Source organism: Sinocyclocheilus grahami, unplaced genomic scaffold, assembly GCF_001515645.1.
Source record: "Sinocyclocheilus grahami isolate Dianchi unplaced genomic scaffold, SAMN03320097.WGS_v1.1 scaffold969.1, whole genome shotgun sequence".
Classification (NCBI taxonomy): Eukaryota; Metazoa; Chordata; class Actinopteri; order Cypriniformes; family Cyprinidae; genus Sinocyclocheilus; species Sinocyclocheilus grahami.
Genome location: NW_015506148.1, coordinates 432,844 through 442,851, shown reverse-complemented (window position 1 = coordinate 442,851; position 10,008 = coordinate 432,844).

Here is a 10,008-nt window from a genome sequence, read left to right as displayed (position 1 = left end):
CCCCCAATACAGTAAAACTGCACATTTTAGAGTGGCCTTTTATTGTGGCCAGCCTAAGGCACACCTGTGCAATAATCATGCTGTCTAATCAGCATCTTGATATGCCACACCTGTGAGGTGGATGGATTATCTCGGCAAAGGAGAAGTGCTCACTAAGATTTAGACAGATATGTGAACAATATTTGAGAGAAATAGGCCTTTTGTGTACATAGAAAAAATCTTAGATCTTTGAGTTCAGCTCATGAAAAATGGGGACAAAATCAAAAGTGTTGCGTTTATAATTTTGTTCAGTGTAGATGCATTTAGGTAGATCGGGGGCGCATTCCCTTCAAAAACAAATGTAATCCAAATCAAACTATTGTGGGCGAGGCCTGTTTTTGTGACGTCACACAAACAGGCATCTGAGATCGGCTCGATTTGAGAAAGGGGTAAAAATTTTAGTAGATTAAAAAAGAAAAGCAGCCAGAGACTCACCGCGCCTTCAAAAAAAATCCATCTGAAGTGCGTAGACCAAAAAAGGTTACCCAAAGATGAAGAGCTTGAAAAGAGTCTGCACATTCAAACATTAAAGCATCACAAGCGAGATGAGAACATTATATGCATTTACTGAATAAAACAAGGCAGACGTTTCGGTCACATGTTGACCATTTTCAATGCCAAGCTAACAGTGTTAGAACTAGAAGCCATCTTAATTTAAGGAATCACATGATAATTGAAGAGATAACATGATCAATCAGGACACACACAGAGAGAAAAAAAATAGATTAAAAAAGAAACACTGTACAATACTACACAGTGCATGTAGCAAAAATCTGCATGATTAGGGACTGCAATTATGAGCAAACAATTAACAACCTCAGGTGTGATACATAAACACTTAAACTAGTCTAACATACACACACACACACACGCATACAGTTGGTATAGGAACAGGATTAAAGCTTAGGCTGTAAAGAAAAGAGAAATAAAACATGAAGCTATGGTATCATTGGATATTCAGCAGATCTACAGCCTGAAGGAAACATCAGTTTCTTAGTTCAAACACACCTTTGTAAAAAGGTGCAAATGATACTTAATGTATCAATTAATAAGACTAAGTTTGATACTTGCACGTCTTGTCTGTCTGACAGAGAGTCCTGATGCAATCTGAAGGCTCAAGTTGATCTTTGCTGAAGTTGGTTGATGAAAAAGAACCAGTTTGAGTCAGATGATCTTGGTGAATGGAAAGTCAAGGCCCGAGGCCTGGCACAGACTTAGGGTGTCCTTAGAGCGTTTTAGCTCACATCCTGATCTTCTCAGAATCTAACAGAACCGCAGACTGAAGGCGGGTCACTGATGTGAGGCCTTTAAGGTCTGAGAAGATTCACGCCTCTCAAGATGGGCTTGTCCAATGAGAAAGGCTGAAATCCCAAGCGGGTAGTTGCAATTACTGCAGGGTTTTATGACCCTTTGTGTGAGGGCATGCTAATTTGCAAATGTAATTCACTTGGGTGTTGATGCACAAACTAGTAAAGATTCTTAGAACACTAATATGTTGCATAGGTATCAGCATGTAATATGCACTCTCAATTAGATAATCTGAAGATGAATTCATGGAGACCAAATATGTTATAGGTGAGGTTATATTAACTAGTGGTCTATCAAGACATGCATAAAACAGCATACACTACAACAGACAATATGCAAGAACAGTAATGATATACACAATGACCTGAAGGATATGCGTGTTCATTCAAAGAAAGGTTTTTCTATGAATTAATTAGAGAACAGTCCATTTCTCTGGGCATTATGTATCTTTCTTATGAGGAAAATTAGTGAGTTTCTCTGCCTGCATTCCTTTGGGCAATAAAACAAGTGATATCAGCATTGGTTGTCATGGAACCAGAGGCCTGTTCTGCCTTTCTGAGGTGTTAAGACGCATTTCGGGGGAAGGGTCCATAGGCCCTCATATGGCTTGTTAACTGAGGGGTGTTACAGAGTATTAGTTAAATGTAACTAAAAAAATATATATTGTGTGTCTGACTGGTCCAGACGCTACATCAATTTCCTGATTTTATGAAGCCCCTCCCTCAGCGGCATGTGCTCCGGTTGTATTGTAAACAAAGGCGTCGTTAATATTGCTTATCAGTTTAAGCCCGATTGAGAAGCAGAGGATATTATTGAAGATGATCGTGCAGAGCCTGTGCAAGCACAGCTTTTAATGGTAGGCCTATATTTTTTGTTTGTTGTTTTCTCATACTTTTAGATACGCTGTTATTTGTAAATGCTACTGCAGTATTAAGAACCACTGCTTTAGAACATTGATTTTGAAACTTGTGAATCCATTAGAATCGTTAGAAGACAGAATCGCGATTCATATATGGATATATTTTTACGTGCACCTCTAGTTTTCTCTTCCTCTTCTCTAAAGCAGCGCAGCATGGCCTCGCCCCCTTTGCTGCCTTTTTCCGAGGGTGGGGTTTATTTGGGTTTGTGATGTCACAAACCCGGGATGTAACTCGTTGTAGTCCCTACCAGTCATTTTTGTAGGCATTAAACTGCCAGAATTTTAAAGACGATATCTCCATTTGCATTGAACTTTCAGCTTCGTAACTTTGCAGATATTGTTTATGTTCAAACAGCAACATTACACACTAACTAACGTTAAAAAAGTGAAATCGCAATCAACCACCCCTTTAAGCCATTAACTTTGTAAACACATAAAACAAGACACTATTCTTTAAATACAAACAAACAATGCTTATTGAACTATTCTAAGCACATGTCAACTAAAACATGTAAACACATGCTTTTTTTTGCACAGTAGACAGTACAACTGATTTTTTTTCTTACAATTTTGAGAAATGGCTTATAGGTTCTTAGCTCCTGCTAAAAGCTCATTTAATATTTATATTGCTCTGCAAACAATTGCTCTGAACGATCACAGAACTGGGGGAAAAGGATTAATCTATTATGTCATCAGATCATCAGTTAAAAGAATATAGTGAAATACAATAAGGTTATATCTGTATATCATACTGATTGTCAAAATGAGACCCAGGAGAGATTCAAAATAATTTATGTTTCTCCCCCAAAGCCATGAGCTAAATTAAAAAGTGTTTACAGAGGCTTCTGGCTTAATCCTCAAAAAAAATAAGGGATTATGCAACTAAGATTTAAAATCCTTGTAATTTTTGCAGAATTATTAGATAAGAGACCAAACATCTCTCATAACTCCTTATTCACCAGTTCAGATGTTGTGACACCTAATTACTGTAGATTGTACTTTGATCAGAATAAGATGTATGAATGCAAAACATGCTTATATAAAAATGCACCCAAAAATGATCATTAACATTATTTTAAATAAAAGGCCAATTCACACTGCACCAACAGATGCAGACCAATCCCAACAGCCAACCGAGTACAGTATGACACTACTCAGATGTTCCAAGACACAACAAATGCTAATTCAACATGTTCAGCTCGCAAAAGCAAGCACCGACCAATGGCAACAGACACTGACAGGGGTAACACACTGGTCCGATGAAACCCAACGTATTTTGGACCAGTGTGTTACCATTTATGGTTGTCCGCGTCTGTCAGTGCAGTGTGAATTGGCCCTAAATTAATAATGTACATTGATAAATCATGCACAGTAAGACCAGAAACATGTAAATACGGTAAATTCTGATTTAATAGACTTTAACAGATTTCTGAATGCCTGTACTATTTGCGCGAGTTTTGGATTTATAGTGTCCTAAGCATTGTGTTAAGGCACAAAAATCTGATTTGTTAAACACTTTGTATTGCCAAGTGGATGACTGTATACTATGCTCATACACTTCTAAAGTTTAGTCAGAAAGCTTTCTCAATATGCCTGCACATTAATTTTCTAACTGTTTATATGTGGAAGTCTTTATTATTTTCAAGTAGCATAAGCTGCTTAAGTTACCCTTTGAAAGAGACTAGCCAAGTGTGTCAGTATAAATAAACCGCATTGTACTTTGAATATAGCATTAAAAATGCAATGAATACACATCTGTTGCATGTATCCTGTTGAATGGATATTATAATAATAGACAGAACCTACTATGAATTAGAAAAGCTATGAACTTTGAAATTTAGGCCCCACTGTCACAGTACAGAAGGAGACCAGGGACGGAGAGGTAAAGTAAACAGAGCTTTATTGAACAGGTGCTGGGAGAGAGAGAGATGGAGAGCAAACGGGTTAGAGCAACAGTCTATGGAATGGAAGGGATCGGGCTCACGTGATGAAGGGTTCCTTGGTGGATCGGGCTGAAGAGAATGGTACAGAGACAGGAAGGTATCAGGATAGAGTCCGGGTTCAGTGAGTCAGGTAAGGAGTAGCATAGTGAACTCAAGACCAGACGAAGTGTGACTGCAGTGGCTGTGCATTTAAACTAGTGCTGATGAGGTGGTGACAGGTGCGGCTGATTAGTACTCCGGGGATTGTGAATGGGGGTGTGAGATGATTGGGCCCGATGAGGCTGGACTCTCCCTGACAGTACCCCCCCCCCCCCCCCCCCCCCCCCCGCACGGGCGGCGAGGACGGCCGCGGCTCCGGAGAGCGGGACGATCATGGAAGTCACGGAGGAGTAAGGGATCTAGCACATCATCTCTACGAACTCATGATCTCTCTTCGGGGCCAAATCCCTCCCAATCTACGAGATACTCTAGGCGACCGCCTCGACGCCGGGAGTCCAAAAGTGAATTGACTCTGTAGATGGTCTCCTCTGCCACGATTTCGGGAGGAGGAGGTACGCCGGATTCGTCGGGCCCTGGGGAAGAAGCAGACATAGGGTGAACATAGGGTTGAGCAGTGAGACATGGAAGGTAGGTGCGATGCGGTAGTGAGGAGGAAGTTCTAGCCTGTATGTGACTTCGTTGATCTGCCTCCGGATGGTGAATGGTCCGATATAGCAGGGACTCATCTTGCGGCAGGGCAGTCAGAGACGAATGTCCCGCGTCGATAACCACACCCTATTTCCCGGCTGGTATTGTGGAGTAGGGCGGCGGTGAACATCGGCCTGCGCTTGGTGTCTCCGAACTGCCTGCTGGAGATGGACATGCACTGAATCCCAGACCCTCTCGCTCTCAGTGATCCACCGCTGGAACGTCTGAGGGTTCTCCCGTCCACGGGAATAGGGGAGGCTGGAAACTGAGTATGCACTGAAACGGGGTGAGGCCTGTGGTTTGCTGTCGAAGGGAGTTTTGTGCGTACTCTGCCCAGGAAAAGTAGAGGCTCCAGCGGTTCTGGTTCTGGTGGCAATAGCTACGGAGGTATCTCCCGATCTCTTGGATCTTGCGCTCAGTCTGGCCGTTGGACTGTGGGTGATAGCCGGAGGTGAGGCTTACTGACACGCTCAGGAGATGGAAGGCCCTCCAGACCCAGGAGATGAACTGAGGCCCACGATCGGAGACGATATCCTCCGGGATGCCGAAGTTGCGAAAGACTTGGTGGAATAACTGTGTAGCGGTTTCCATGGCCGTGGTTAATTTTCTGAGGGGGAGAATTTTACATCCTTTTGAGAATTGGTCGAAAACTACGAGAATATATGTATGGACTTCGGACTCAGGGAGGTCGGTGACGAAGTCGACGCCGATGTGGGACCAGGGCTGGTGAGGTATGGGAAGGGGTACCAGTTTGCCTTGAGGTAGGTTTGGTGATGGCACAGACTGAGCATGCCTGGACAAAGCGCCGGACCTCACACGCCATAGCGGGCCACCAATAGCGGGATTCGAGGAGCGAGAGGGTTTGCTGGCTGCCTGGATGTCCAGAGCCCGGAGAGGAATGCAGCGAGTCCAGAGTGGACTGGTACTGTGGAGAGTGGATGGGACATAGACCCTCCCTTCTGGACCTCCCGGCGGAGCTGGTGGCCTGGCAGATCTCTTCGTCGAGCGCCCATTGAATGGGACCCACAATCAGGGCTATTACCCATTCGGTGGTTTGAGGAAGGCGGGATAGAGCGTCTGCTCGGGTGTTTTTGGGTCCGGGACGGTAGGTAACAGTGAAGTGGAAATGGGTGAAGAACAGTGCCCATCGTGCCTGACGGGGGTTGAGGCGTTTGGTCTCCCGAAGATATTCCAGGTTCCGGTGGTCAGTGATAAACTGGAAGGGATGAAGAGCTCCCTCCAGCCAATGTCTCCACTTCTCCAGCGCGAGCTTGATGACGAGAAACTCACGGTTCGCGATGTCATAATTCTGCTCCGCCGGGGAAAGCTTGCGGGAGAAGTATGCACAGGGATGGAGGCTAGGAGGCTCTCCAGACTGCTGGGAGAGCACCGCTCCGACTCCTACGGTGGAAGCGTCTACTTCCACGACAAATGGTTTCTGAGGATCAGGCAGCGCAAGGGTAGGAGCGGTGCAGAAGGCTTCCTTCAATTCCTCAACTTTGGAGGGCTGCGGAGACAGAGACTTGGGCTTATTATGGAGCATAGACATGAGAGCGGCTGTGTGCGCTGACTGAAATGGTGGATGAAATGGCGGTAGAAATTTGAGAATCCTACTGCCTGGATGTCCAGAGCCCGGAGAGGAATGCAGCGAGTCCAGAGTGGACTGGTACTGTGGAGAGTGGATGGGACATAGACCCTCCCTTCTGGACCTCCCGGCGGAGCTGGTGGCCTGGCAGATCTCTTCGTCGAGCGCCCATTGAATGGGACCCACAATCAGGGCTATTACCCATTCGGTGGTTTGAGGAAGGCGGGATAGAGCGTCTGCTCGGGTGTTTTTGGGTCCGGGACGGTAGGTAACAGTGAAGTGGAAATGGGTGAAGAACAGTGCCCATCGTGCCTGACGGGGGTTGAGGCGTTTGGTCTCCCGAAGATATTCCAGGTTCCGGTGGTCAGTGATAAACTGGAAGGGATGAAGAGCTCCCTCCAGCCAATGTCTCCACTTCTCCAGCGCGAGCTTGATGACGAGAAACTCACGGTTCGCGATGTCATAATTCTGCTCCGCCGGGGAAAGCTTGCGGGAGAAGTATGCACCGGGATGGAGGCTAGGAGGCTCTCCAGACTGCTGGGAGAGCTCCGCTCCGACTCCTACGGTGGAAGCGTCTACTTCCACGACAAATGGTTTCTGAGGATCAGGCAGCGCAAGGGTAGGAGCGGTGCAGAAGGCTTCCTTCAATTCCTCAACTTTGGAGGGCTGCGGAGACAGAGACTTGGGCTTATTATGGAGCATAGACATGAGAGCGGCTGTGTGCGCTGACTGAAATGGTGGATGAAATGGCGGTAGAAATTTGAGAATCCTAGAAAGCGTTGGAGTTCCTTAACTGTCCGGGGTTGTGGCCATTGGTGAATGGCGTGGACCTTTTTGTCATCCATCCGGATGCCCTGAGGACTGATGACATATCCGATGAACTTGACGGCGGTAAGGTGGAACTCGCACTTCTCCAGCTTGAGATATAGGTGGAAGTTTCTCAGTTGTTGAAGGACCTGCTCCACGTGGTGGCAAAGTTCCGGGAGTAAATCAGGGTGTCGTCGATATACACAGAATGATGGAGGAACTCCCGGAACACCTCGTTCATGAAGCCCTGGAATACGGAAGGCGAGTTGGATAGGCCATACGGCATAACGCAGTATTCATAGTGTCTGGTGGGCGTGATGAGGGTGGTCTTCCACTCGTCACCATGACGGATTCAAACAAGGTTATAGGCGCTTTGCAGGTCCAGCTTGGAGAAGATACGAGCTCCACGAAGTTCCTCGAGGGCGGCCGGCACCAGTGGAAGGGGATATGGATACATCACGGTTTGGGAGTTGAGGGTCCGGTAATCAATACAAGGCCGCAAGCCTCCGTCCTTCTTGCCCACAAAGAAGAAACTTGAAGTGGCCTGTGAGGTGGAGGGCCGGATGAAGCCTTGCTGGAGAGTCTCCTTAATACATCAAGGGTACATCCTCCAAGGGAGTTGAGCTCCAGGCAGCAAATCAATGGCACAGTCCCACGGCCGATGAGGTGGTAGTTTCGTTGCGGCCCACTTGCTGAACACATCCTGGAACGCCCGGTATTCCCAGGGAATACTGTGTGGTTCCGTGGGTTCGGGGCTCTCGATGGAGGTGGCACAGACAGGGAGAAAACCAGGTGACAGGGGACGAACTTGGGACATACAGTGCTGCTGTCAGTACTCACTCCAGCGAATAACTTCGTTGGTGCTCCAGTTAATGATGGGTGCATGTTGGGTTAACCAGGGGCGCCCCAGGATGATTTCCGCTGTGGAATTATCCAGCACCAGAAACGAGATGGTCTCCTCATGAAGGCACCCTATGCGGAGCGTGATGGTGGGGGAGCATAGTTGGAACTTCCCACGACCCAACGGCTTTCCCTGAATGGTGAGGATATTGAGGATCTGGGCATGTTTCATTGGTCATAGTTGAAGGCGGTGGAGTGTGTTGCGGGATATGAAGTTCCCCGAAGAACCAGAGTCTACAAGGGCTTGCGCTGAAAGGGATCGGTGAGATGCAATTAATGATACAGTCATTCTAGTCAAGGTAGCAATTTGAGGGCTGAGCTGGATAGTACTCACCGAGGGTCGTGAGGGATGGATAGGACACGAGCGAATCACGTGTCCCTGCTCCCCACAATACAGACACAGTCCGGTGGTTATCCTCCGCGCACGCTCCGCATGGGTGAGATGGTACGAATCCACTTGCATGAGTTCTGGTGCTGGAGCCGGTGAGGCGGGTGGCTGGATCGGGGTACAGGCCAGGAGATGTTGGGAGATCTTAATAGCCTTTTGAATGAAACTCTAATCCCACGGTGTCGTCAAATATCACCATTTGAAGGTGAATGTCGGTGTTCAGCCCTTGCCGGAACGCAGTCAGTAAAGCCACTTCGTTCCATCCACTCACCACCACCAGGGTGCGGAATTTAATGGCATACTCGCTCATGGAGGCTTTGCCTTGGCGGATACGGAAGAGCTGGTCATGCACGGATATCTCAGCCGCAGTGTGACTAAACACCTCCTTGAAGTGGGCGGTGAACGCAGATAGAGTGCGAAGTGCCTGACTGTTACTGTCCCACATGGACTGGGCCCAGTGAAGAGCGCGGCCGGCGAGATGAGAGATCATGAAGGCCACCTTGGCGCGGTCATTGGGAAAGGCTTGTGACTGCATCTCAAAGTATAAGGAACATTGTAATAAGAAGCCACCACAATCCGCCGCCTCACCGGAGAAGATCGCGGGCCGTGCCATGGGACTGTCGGAGGCAGATACAACGGGAGTACGGATGGCGTGGATTAAATCCTCCAGTGATGGTGGCACCATAAAGTGGGTAAGTTGTGGTCTGATCTTCTGTCACAGTACAGAAGGAGACCAGGGATGGAGAGGTAAAGTAAACAGAGCTTTATTGAACAGGTGCTGGGAGAGAGAGAGAGAGATGGAGAGCAAACGGGTTAGAGCAACATTCTATGGAATGGAAGGGATCCGGCTCACGTGATGAAGGGTTCCTTGGTGGATCGGGCTGAAGAGGATGGCACAGAAACAGTACGGTATCAGGATGGAGTCCGGGTTCAGTGAGTCAGGTAAGGAGTAGCGTAGTGAACTCAAGACCAGACGAAATGTGACTGCAGTAGCTGTGCATTTAAACTAGTGCTGATGAGGTGGTGACAGGTGCGGCTGATTAGTACTCCGGTGATTGTGAACGGGTGTGTGAGATGATTGGGCCTGACGAGGCTGGACTCTCCCTGACACCCACATCTTGAATGGATCTCTTTTGCTCTTCAGCAAACTACAGTGAGTAACTTCAATAAGCCATCTGGAATTGGTTCTGAAATGGAGATATTTACTGTAATTTGCCATGCTTTTAAATCCAGCATAATAGTCCTCTAATATAAATGTTTTTCATTTCTTTTCCATCTACGTTATGTTTGGCAGGTATTTTCTTGCAGTAGTATTGTTATCTAAGATGCTGATGAAAATCCATAAATAGTTCAGCATCTGAGGTGGAGAGAGGGCAAGCTGGTTTGAGTCTGTGTAGGCTACATTTAGGATAGCTCATAACATTTTATTCAG